Source organism: Canis lupus, chromosome 2, assembly GCF_011100685.1.
Source record: "Canis lupus familiaris isolate Mischka breed German Shepherd chromosome 2, alternate assembly UU_Cfam_GSD_1.0, whole genome shotgun sequence".
NCBI lineage: Eukaryota > Metazoa > Chordata > Mammalia > Carnivora > Canidae > Canis > Canis lupus.
Window position 1 is genome coordinate 52,896,838 of NC_049223.1, and position 10,164 is coordinate 52,907,001.

The window sequence follows — 10,164 nt, forward strand, 5'->3', positions numbered from 1 at the left end:
CCTATAAGACTTTAATTAATGAGGGAAAAAAATATGCTTATGTCCCTCCCCCATCCCTAGAACCCCAACTATACCTTCTATTACTTCTTGCCATTTTACAATCAACTGTATGCGTTTCACTTGACCCCTGTTACATAAACGGGTTTGAATTCAAAAATTTGATGGAACAAATCTATAGCTATTTAGGGGAAAGAAAAAAGAGAAAAAATATATAAAGAGAAATTATACTTTATTTGGATTTTCGTTCTGAAGTGCAATTTCAATTCACCTAATAGAATTTAGTAAAGAAAAATAGAAACCATTCTAGGTATTTCAGGTGGGGGAAAGAATTTAATACAGGGAACTGGATGCATACAAAACTCCTGGGACGGTTGGAAGAGGCGAGGTCGGGGAAAGACACAAGCTTTCAAATATGCTGGGAGCTTCCAGAGACAGGAAGCTCCAGGGACGGAAGGAACCTGCTGACCCTGATGTCATCTGCTTCCAGCTCCGAGGTGGATGATTCACAGGAGAATGTCTGGGCTTCTATACAAACTCTGCCCACTTCTGACAGAAGAGCAATAATGTGGCTTCTACGTCTCTCCTCCCTTCGAAATCTCACGCCAGCACCTCAGGTCATCAGTGTAGGTCCTGAAACTACTGGCAAGGGATGCTGGGAAATGTGGTTCCTTCTCACAATCAGCAGGAAGTGCCTAACGGGTAAGAAGGCCTCTCTAGCTAAAGAAATGAAGGACCCCAAAGAATTGAAAGCAGAAAACTTTTGCCAAAAGAAGAGGTAAAATCATTATGCCTTTTATTATTGTAAAATATCCAAACCCTTATGGACCCAGCTGCAAGTTTTTCTTTGCAAACAATACTTTGTTGTGGGCCTGGGCAGCATGTGTCTTCTGCTCAGGTCCTGATCTCAGGGTCTCGGATGGAGCCCAACCTCGGGCTCCCCATGAAGTGGAGTCTGCTTCTTCCTCTCCTTCTGCCCCTCACCCCCGCTCATGCTCTCCTCTCTCTCTCTCAAATAAATAAATAAAATATTTTTTAAAAAAAACAAAAAAACGATGCTTTGGTCATTCGCTGTGCCTGTTCCATTGTCTTCTAGGTTGTCCTGCCCCTAGGATTTCACGGACTACATACTCCTGGCTATTAGGATTTTATTTTTCCCCATCTAAAATGGCAACATATAAAAAGAGGAATGTTGCTAAATCTGTTTGTCCCTAGGACTCATTCCTGACTTATTATCTGTTGCTGTGAGGACAAACTACCCTCTAAAACTTAGTGTCTTAAACAATAATTACCTTTTTATTTTCCCTCACAGTTCTGTGGGCTTGGAATTCAGGGAAGAACGGGGCACTTCTGCTCCCTGTGGTGTCAGCAGGTCACTCAGCTACATTCAGTCAGTGGCTGGCAGGGCTGGAAGATCCAGGGGACCCCACGGATGTCTGGTCCTTGGGGTCTCCCCTATGGCTTCTCTCCACCCACGTGGCTAATGTGGTCTTCCCCCCAGCTCAGGCTCAGGTAGAAAGACCCCACGCCTTGTGGCTGGGCTCCCAAGAGACGAAGTGACACCTGCCAGGGAACCAATCCCAGAAGGTCCCCTCTGCTCTCTGCTATTGGTCAAGTAAAGTCGAAAAGCCCTAATTCAAGTGGAGGGAAAACGGGCTGTGCCTCTTGAATGGTCGAACAGCACGTGCTTTTGGAGAGGGGAGCAACTGGCCGGTGACCCCCTTTGTACGGGGACTCGACTGTTCTCCCAGCTACAAACCTTGATACTTATTCTCTTCCTCTATCCTCACATCACAATTTGGAGCATGCTGTTTTGAACTTTAACTCTTATCCTATTTCTTCTTAGCCATCGGTGGCCTCTTAACAGTTTTTGCTTATGTAGCCTATTCATAATATTCGAGCAAGTAATTCAGATTCATATACATATATATGCAAGGATGGTACACAGACGTAGTGCTGCCAATCCATGTGTTAAATATTATTTAAGTTCAACGTCCTTCTTCTGTTTTAACAAGCATAACTACAAACAGAAGATCTTGTATTATTTTTTACACTCCACTGTGAGGATCACCAATGTGTCCTTCCATTTTGGTCTCATGAAAGCTTTCTTGATTTTTCTCTTTAATTCCCTCTCTAAGCTGCAACTGCCTACCCATGAGATGACTCCATGATCTGGCTTCTCCTTTTTATCCCTTTCCTTTGCCGGGACATATCAAATACCTAATAGAGCTTGGCTTTGTCCCACATTTCATAGTAGGCATCTAATACCTAGATATCAAAAAAAAAAAATAATACCTAGATATCTATATTTATATCTATATATCAAGGTCTCGAATCTGAGCATTGCCAAAGCTTAAGGTTTACGGCTGGATTTGCTCTTCTTTTCTTCATGTTCAGATCCTTAATGGTTGCTTAGGTCTCTCCAGCTAGTCAGGGACCCTCATCCCTCCTTAAAAAAAAAAAAAAAAAAGCCATTTGGGAACACTGATTATAATTCTCAGAGTTCTAGCACCGGTGCCAGCAAATAGTAGGTGCTTAATAAATGTCTGTTATCCTAAATGCTGGCCTCTTCACATTTAACCATCCAAATAGAAATGTGCAGTTTGCTTCACAAGGCCTTACCAAGGAATCCTGAGACGCACAAATGCGTGCTTTTTAGGATACAAAAATAAAACTCAAATCATCCCAGAAAGCATCGGCTAGAAGGTAAAGCAGAAGGCATATATTGGACACGTTAATTTCCTTCTGGTCCTTAAAAAAGTGGGGCGGGGGGAGGTGTGGAAACCGGAGGGGCGTGCCTGAAGGCCCGGAGCAAGGGCAGAGGGATTCCAAGCGACCCCTTGTGATGGGCAGCGCGCTTCTCACCAGGATCCTCTCCAAACAGGCCTCAATGGGGGAGACGGAGGGGGGCCGGCCTCCTGCTCAGCCAAGCAGGAAGCAGGGGGCGCCCAGGACTCCCAGAGCCCAGGCAGGGCCTGCGCAGGGCCTGTGCTGGCCCCGGCTGAGCTCTGGCCGCCCAGGGGACCAGGCCTCGGGGCCCCGGGGCAGGCCTGGGGGGCTCTGCCTCTCCTGTCCAGTTGAACACGGGTTCTCGCTGGCGCCCCGCAGCTCCCGAAGGCGGACTGCAGCGCCGGCCTGCATGGCCGAGGCCTACGGAACGTTCTCGGCTGGTTCTTGGAACTCAGCCCTGGGGCAGAGGGTGGGGCAAGTGCTGAGAAGCAGGAAAGACGTGCAGGGGTGCAGGGGGGTGGTGCTGGGGGCTTGAAGGGACCCCCATCCCTGGCTGCAGCCCCTGCGTCCCTTCCCTTGTCAAGCTGCTGTTCTGATGGCTTTTAGCGTGACAGTTCTTTCTCTAGCAAATGCAGAGGTTAGAGCTGTGGGGCCCTGGACTCCCTGTGGGGGGAGCAGCACCCCGATGGACAGGGAGGTCTAGCTGCTGGTTAGAGCAGTACCCCACTCCCCCCACCGGGCACTTGCAGCTCCCTCCAGGCTCCAGGCTCCCCTCCAGGTGCGGGGGGGGGGGGATGGGGGGGGGGGCGGCTGCTGCTCTGCTTGAACCCTTCCTGACATTTGGGGACAGTGACAAGCCCCCTGTCACCACTGGCAGGAAGACATTCCTCTGAGCTTTCCCAGCACTTGTGTTCCCCCGGGCCCTGCTCCCCAGCCCCTGGGCTTCTACCCATCACCCATGAACCAGAAAGGTCAGGGTACCCAGGGCCCCTGGCTGCTCTGAGTGCTCTGACCCCCTGGCCTCGTCTTATCAGGGGCGCTGGAAAAGCCAGGAGGATGGGGGACCCTCCCATGATCTGCGGTTCTTCACCTTAGAATACCACCTCCTGACCTGGAAGAGATCGGGCCCTGGTGGGTGCCCCGTTTCTCCACCCAGCCCCCCGAAACCCTAGAAATGTCTCTGTTCAGAGGGGTGCAGCCGAGGGCGGAGACTCTAGCTGCCCTGGCCCAGCCCAGCCTTCGCACGTTGCTACCAAGCTCAAGGGGGATGGGGGGCCACGCTCCGAACCCCCGAGCCCTCATCTCCGCACCTGCCACTGTAACCACCGTGCCCACATATTCAGCGAGGCGGCGGGGCGCACGGGAGGCGGAGAGCACATCTCTCCAGGTTTCACAGGAAGACTGGGCCCGCGGGCCCGCTGCTACTCTTCACACCCCGCGGCCCGGCCACGTCCAGCTCCCGAGTAGCAGCATCACGACTGGTTCAAAGGCTTAGTGACAATAATGAAGGGGGGACAAAGACGAATTTATTTTATGTAACTGAGTGAGAAATCAACTCAGGAAAGAGCACATCAGAATTTTTTGATTTTTTTTTTTTTTTGCATTCGATGTGCACGCCCAGTGCACCTGAAGTGGGTGGTGCCGGATTCGCAGTGGGGACCACGGTGTGCCAATAACCTCAGTCTCACATGGCGCGGTCTCGCCTTCTGCGTGTTCCTTGTGTAGCTCTGTAAGGGTCGGCAGGGTGGTGTGGCCCCATGTTACAGATGGGAAGCCTGGCTTAGTGACATCGAGTCGCCCCAACAGCCAAGGCCATTTAAAGGGTGAAGGAAGACTTCCAAGTCTTCTGACTCTTCATGTCCCGTCCACAGCACTGTTGTACAGCACGAGGGATCCTTCTGGAGGAACCAGCTGTACCTCCAGGGCCCACTCTTCCTGGATTAAGAGGGTGAAGATCAGTGGAGGGGAAAAGAGGTCAGCTCAGGGTTCAAACTCTGCTCAAAACAACCTGACCGTTGCCCTACACCCCCCACACTCAACTGCCACTGCTTCTGCCTCCAGGATTTGCCCAGAAACCCGCAATCACGGCAACTGTAGCTCCTTTGCTCACACGCAAGTGCACAGAGACATGTGAGCAGAGTGCAGGGCCAGGGTCACAGGTCTGTTGTCCAGAATGATGGAGCTACGGGACTCGCGGGATAGGATGTGGAGCGAGACACCCATCCACTGCAGCCTCATCTTCCTCGCTCTGTGCCTGCAACAGAGGTGTGAACCTTAAAACTCTTGTTACCAACTCATGGAAACGTGAGATGGAGAGAAACTTAGAAACTTCAAGTAATCAGAATATGAACTGAGCGACTAGCCCGCTGTACCCATTACTCTAATCCAACACTTGAGAAAAAAAAAAGATAGTTTCAGCTCTGACCGTGCATAATTCACCAGTAGTTTTAGGAGTAGAGACTCATTTTGATTTGTTTCAAAATTCAGCTAAAAATTTCACTGTGTGGGGCACCTGGTGGCTCCGCCGGTTGAATGTCTGCCTTGGGCTCAGGTCAGGATCCCAGGAGTCAGGCCCCCTGCTCAGCAGGGCGGCCTGCTTCTCCCTCTCCTGTGGCCCCTCCCTCCGGCTTGCTCTCTCTCTCTCTCTCTCTCTCTCTGTCAAATAAATAAATAAAATCTTAAAAAAAATTATTGCTGCTTGCTTTTACTTGGAGTTCATGTCAAGGATTTTTTTTTTTTCACTGTTCTTTTCTATTGAGGCTCTGGAAATTTCCGTGAATATTCAGGGTATAAAGGAGGTCTTTAAAAAACGAGACAAAAGAAAAAAAAAACCTCAAGAATGTTAGATCTTTTTTATGAAAAGTACTGAACAATAGGCTTCCCATGTTCATTATTTAAACAGATTGAACCGAAATATTTATCTGTCTGCTTTGGATTGAAAAATTGCAGATCTTTCTTTTTTGTTTTTGTTTTCTAAATCATTTCCTTTACAATGGTTTTTCATGCCCAAAAGGAGAGCATTTCGTCCTCGGAAGACCTCTGACCTCTTGGGGCCTTACGAACCGACACACAGAAGCAGTTTCCGGTTCTGTATTGCGCAGGGGTGGGTGTGGGAGTATTTCAGGGGGGTCCCATCAAGAAGGCTGGAATACCCAAGCGTGTGAGCAAAACCTCTAACTCGGGGACCTAGAGGCCGAGAGAGGGTCACAGAGATGCGCCAACAGGGGCTCTGTTTCCGGGCGTCCCTGCCTTTGACCAAATGGTCAATTTTTAGCACAGTTATCTGGTGACACGACTTGGGCAAAAACAGTGTGGTGGTTTTGAGCTCTCTTAGTGTTGCTGGTGGTTTGAAATGCTCCCCCCACCCCCCGCCCCCAGCTCAGTATTTCTACTACAACCTTTTTTAGCCACAGAAAAAAGTCAACCAATGGTCTTAGAAAACGAACACTTCTCTTTGGTTCTTGCCTGTCTTCATTTTACAAACACACGCACACACACACACACACACACACACACTCCTGGTGGGAATTTCCCATTCCTTTTAGTGTTCACCCCACTAGATGTGGTTGGTTGGCTGTTATCATTGACCGAATTGCTCCATTTTTGTTAGACGTCGCTTGGTGTAATCACAGAGGATGGCTGTACGCTCAAGGCTGTTAGAGCGGCAGCTTTTAAATCAAATGGATTTCCAAGGCTTCTTTCTGCCTCAGTTTCCTTATCTGAAAACCATGCAGATATGATAAGAGCGCTCCCAAAGGAGGCTGAGAAGGTTCTAGTGAAGGCCTCATTAGGTGTTCAGTAACCCTCTGGCGTGGCTGCTCTGAATTCACACAGGCGGCTCTTCCTCTGTGGGCCAAGGTCTCGCTGGGTGACGGCTGAGGGTCCGTGGAGGCTGGGCTGCGGCCCTCGGACAAGTCAGAGCAGCCGGGGCCCAGAACCCGGGACCCCAGGGTGTGGTTAGCCACCCTTCCGGGGAGCCTCGGTCTCCCTCAGCTGGTCCCAACGGCCAAAGTCGAAGTTCCCCCTTTCAGATCAAGGCGCTCTACGGCTCCTCTGCCAGCCCCGCGCCGACCCAGACGTGAGGGGAACACCGAAACCTCCCGTGACCGTGAACCCACGTGGCTACACGAAAGCGGCGCACAACACGCGGGCTTGTCACTTTTATGAGACGGTCCCTCTCGGGGAAGGCCGGAGGCTGGGGATGAGATTCAGGCCTAGAAACAGAGAAAGATCAGCCGGCCCTTATCTGTGGGAGTGTCCTGAACCAGCACCATCTTGCCGGGTAAACTGAGTCACAAGACCCCCCACCCCCCGCCTTGTCTTTGTGGGAGGGAAGTGCTAGAGGGGTCCCCCGGGCATCCTGGGGGAGGCCACGTGTGTTTACAACTTGAGGAGGGACCTCATCCTCCACCACGCTGGCCTACAAGCTTCTTATTTTCCCTTTTTGGTTTTATTTCTCAGAATGTGAAACTTCTCTAGCCAAAGGGGATTTTTTTTTTTGTTTTTTGTTTTTGTTTTAATTTTTTTTTTTTTTTAATTTTGCCACACTCAAGTTCTCATGTTTTGGTCAAAGAAGAAAAATCAGGCAGCTAACTGCCCTCTCTGCCTCTCTCAGCCACTCACCAGGGCCGCACCAACCTGGAATCAGGCCCGTGCACCATTACCCCGCCTGCATCCATCCAGCAGCAGAACCTTCCCGAGAGGCCTGCGGCCCGTCGGCCTGCGTGGGGACCCGGCATAGGAGAGGAGAGACCCAGGTCGGGGAGTCGGGGAGGGCTCGGTGAACTAGACTCACCTCCCCTTCTCTCTAATATCCTTCAGGGAAAAAGGCTCTCTTCGTACCTGTGCCAAGGAAGCTGATGCTCAGGGGGCAGGGGCCTGGGTGGCACCTTGGGGCTGCCGGCTGCAGAGCGTGAGCCCAGGACCTCAGGTCCCCCTTGGGTCCTCACCTGTAACTGTAAGGGGACACAGGGGCCGGACCAGGCCTTGGCTCTGCCCCAGGAAGTCTGATGCCCCTTTTTCTTCCAGATTTACCCCGCCAACCTGCACCTGCCCAAAGGGATCTACTTCCCATTTGCGAGGCTCCCCTGGCTTTCCTTCCCCGGGACTGTGGCCTCCTCTGGGTTGAACGCAGCGCTCCAGAACCATCTCTTCCCGGGCCCGTCCACACACACCTTGCCAGGCACCTGTGGGAGGCGTGGCCAGGCACAAAGGGGGCCTCCTTCCAAGCATCCTGACCTCGGGGCGACCTTGGGCCTGGCCGGCTGCGGAGTGTCACCTGCGGGTCCTTGGGTGCACACACGTGTGCATGTGCATTGCGAGGGGAGGCATTCCAGGAATAGCTGTGGAGGGGTGGGGCTCGGGACAGGGGGGTGTGTGGGTGGGGGGGACAGGCCTGTGACCGGGTCCCCGGTGCACGACTCCCAGCGGCTGGCTGGGCGCCGGGGATTCCCGGGAGGTCAGGGCCAGTCGCCTGGCGCCCCGACTGCACAAGGGCTGCCCGTGACTCACGCAAGAAGGCGAGAGAACAGTGACCGAATTTGAAAGAAGCAGGTCGCCTCTATCAGGGAGGCTCTAGGAGGAACAGGAAGCACCGTCCGCTGTACCAGGCTCAGAACGGGGCCGTTCAAGGGTGTCCTCATGCCTCTGTGGTCGCTGAGCGTAGGGCTGGCAATTCAGCAACCCCCTACCCTGCAGCCCTGGCAGGGAGAATCCGGGTTCCGGGCGGCTCCCACCCCCTGTGTGACAGCTAGTGGCAGCTTCCTCAATCCGTTTTATGCGACCAGCCACAGCAGGCGGGCCCAGGGAGAGACTGCTCCCCCAAGATAAGAACCCAGGCACCAGCCTGAGCCAGACCCCACGCAGAAGCCTGTGTTCCCACATGTCTACCCCAAGGAAGACAGTCTTGTGTTTTTTGTTTTTGTTTTTCACACAAAGACATCCTACATGCTGGCTGCGGTCTGTGTCCTGAGCACTCACTATATGGCAAACCCTGTGCTAAGAATTTGGGGCACACGGTCACATTTCATTCTTCTTTTTTTAAGACTTTATTTATTTATTCATGAGAGACACAGAGAGAGAGAGGCAGAGACACAGGCAGAGGGAGAAGCAGGCTCCCTGCAGGACTTGATCCCACGACCCCAGGACCACGACCGGAGCTGAAGGCAGACGCTCAACCGTGGAGTCACCCAGGCATCCTGGTCACATTTCATCCTTAAAACGATCCTGAGAGGCAGATTATTCTAGTATCTCTGTGTTATGGATGGAAGCACCAAGGGGCAGGAAACTCTGCTTACCCCATAGAGCTATTTATGTCACATATGGAATCTGAGCACAGGCCATGCTCCCTCCCAGGATGACTTTGCTTTGTCCTGATGGACAAGATGATGGTGGTGGTGGTGGTGGTGGTGGTGGTGGTGGTGGTGATGGTGGTGATTTAAGTCTTGGGTAGTTGGGGCGCCATTTTTTAGGCTGTGTTCTCAGGGGTGTCTCCGTGAGCCTACTGTACCTGTAGGGTGACCAGGGAATGGTGGACTGTTGAGAAATTCTTGGGGACACTGGCTCCATCGTTCTGAGGCCAGGTTGTCCCAAGGCCCACCTACAGGCGGGCTTACATGTCCCTGGCTGAGTAGGAGGTCTGGGTAGAAGGCCCCGGGCAGCACAGAACAAGGGGCCTTCTAGACTAACAGAGCCTTGCTGTTGCCCTGTTGTTCCCTCAAGACCCTAAGTGTGCTGGACCTTCCTGTTCTGCAGGGTATTTCTACTCCAGGAACTCTCCAGGAAATGACAGACAGGATAACCTGCCACTCAGATGGGGTTTTCACTCTCAAGAAAGACTGACGCCTTTTGTCCAAAAGTTCTGAAGCCTCAGCACCCTTAAAAATGAAGTTCCCAGCCGAGGAACTGGCCTGCTAACAAGTTTCCCAGGTCATTTTGATGTAAGCAGTTCTTAACAATATTCTTTGTGAAATATCACTTTGGGCCTTACGTGCCACAGGGTGTGGGTCATCTTCCCATTTGAATAAAACAAGGAAAGCAGACACCGAAATTTTCCTTGTCAAATGAGAGCCAACAACTTGGGTGTCTGGGCTCACTTCCGTGTCTTTCCAGGATATTTTTATTTTTGAAAAGGAACTAAACACAGTTTGCTCACAACCACCCCAGGCGAATGTTCTTAGAGTCCGGGGAGGGGGGAGGGGAGAAGGGGCAACAACCTGGGATGCCATCAGTTGCCTTGATGAAAATCACAGGAAAAGGTCATGTAAGTATGAATGGCCTGCGCTGCACTGGGGGCAGAGGGGGCTGCTTCCCAATGGTGCCATAAAACTAAAGATTTTCAGTTATAAGAACAAATATCTGGAAAACGAGGGCAGGAAAATGAGGCATTTGTGTATCAGAGGGTGGTTTCTACCTCCAGGCTCAGGCATGGAGGGTTTT

At 51.8% G+C, this 10,164-nt stretch overlaps 2 long non-coding RNA genes across 2 annotated transcripts; one reads left to right on the forward strand and one right to left on the reverse strand.

Moving 5' to 3' along the window:
- Positions 1 to 4,299: 4,299 nt before the first annotated feature.
- Positions 4,300 to 8,466, reverse strand: LOC111092498. Its single transcript, XR_005355003.1, has 3 exons — positions 8,239 to 8,466; positions 4,768 to 4,981; positions 4,300 to 4,662 (listed from the first exon to the last, which is right to left on the reverse strand). It is a non-coding gene; the product is annotated as an uncharacterized LOC111092498 (long non-coding RNA).
- LOC111092499 lies at positions 6,515 to 9,762 on the forward strand. Its single transcript, XR_005355002.1, has 3 exons — positions 6,515 to 7,009; positions 7,343 to 7,484; positions 9,481 to 9,762. It is a non-coding gene; the product is annotated as an uncharacterized LOC111092499 (long non-coding RNA).
- Positions 9,763 to 10,164: the final 402 nt, after the last annotated feature.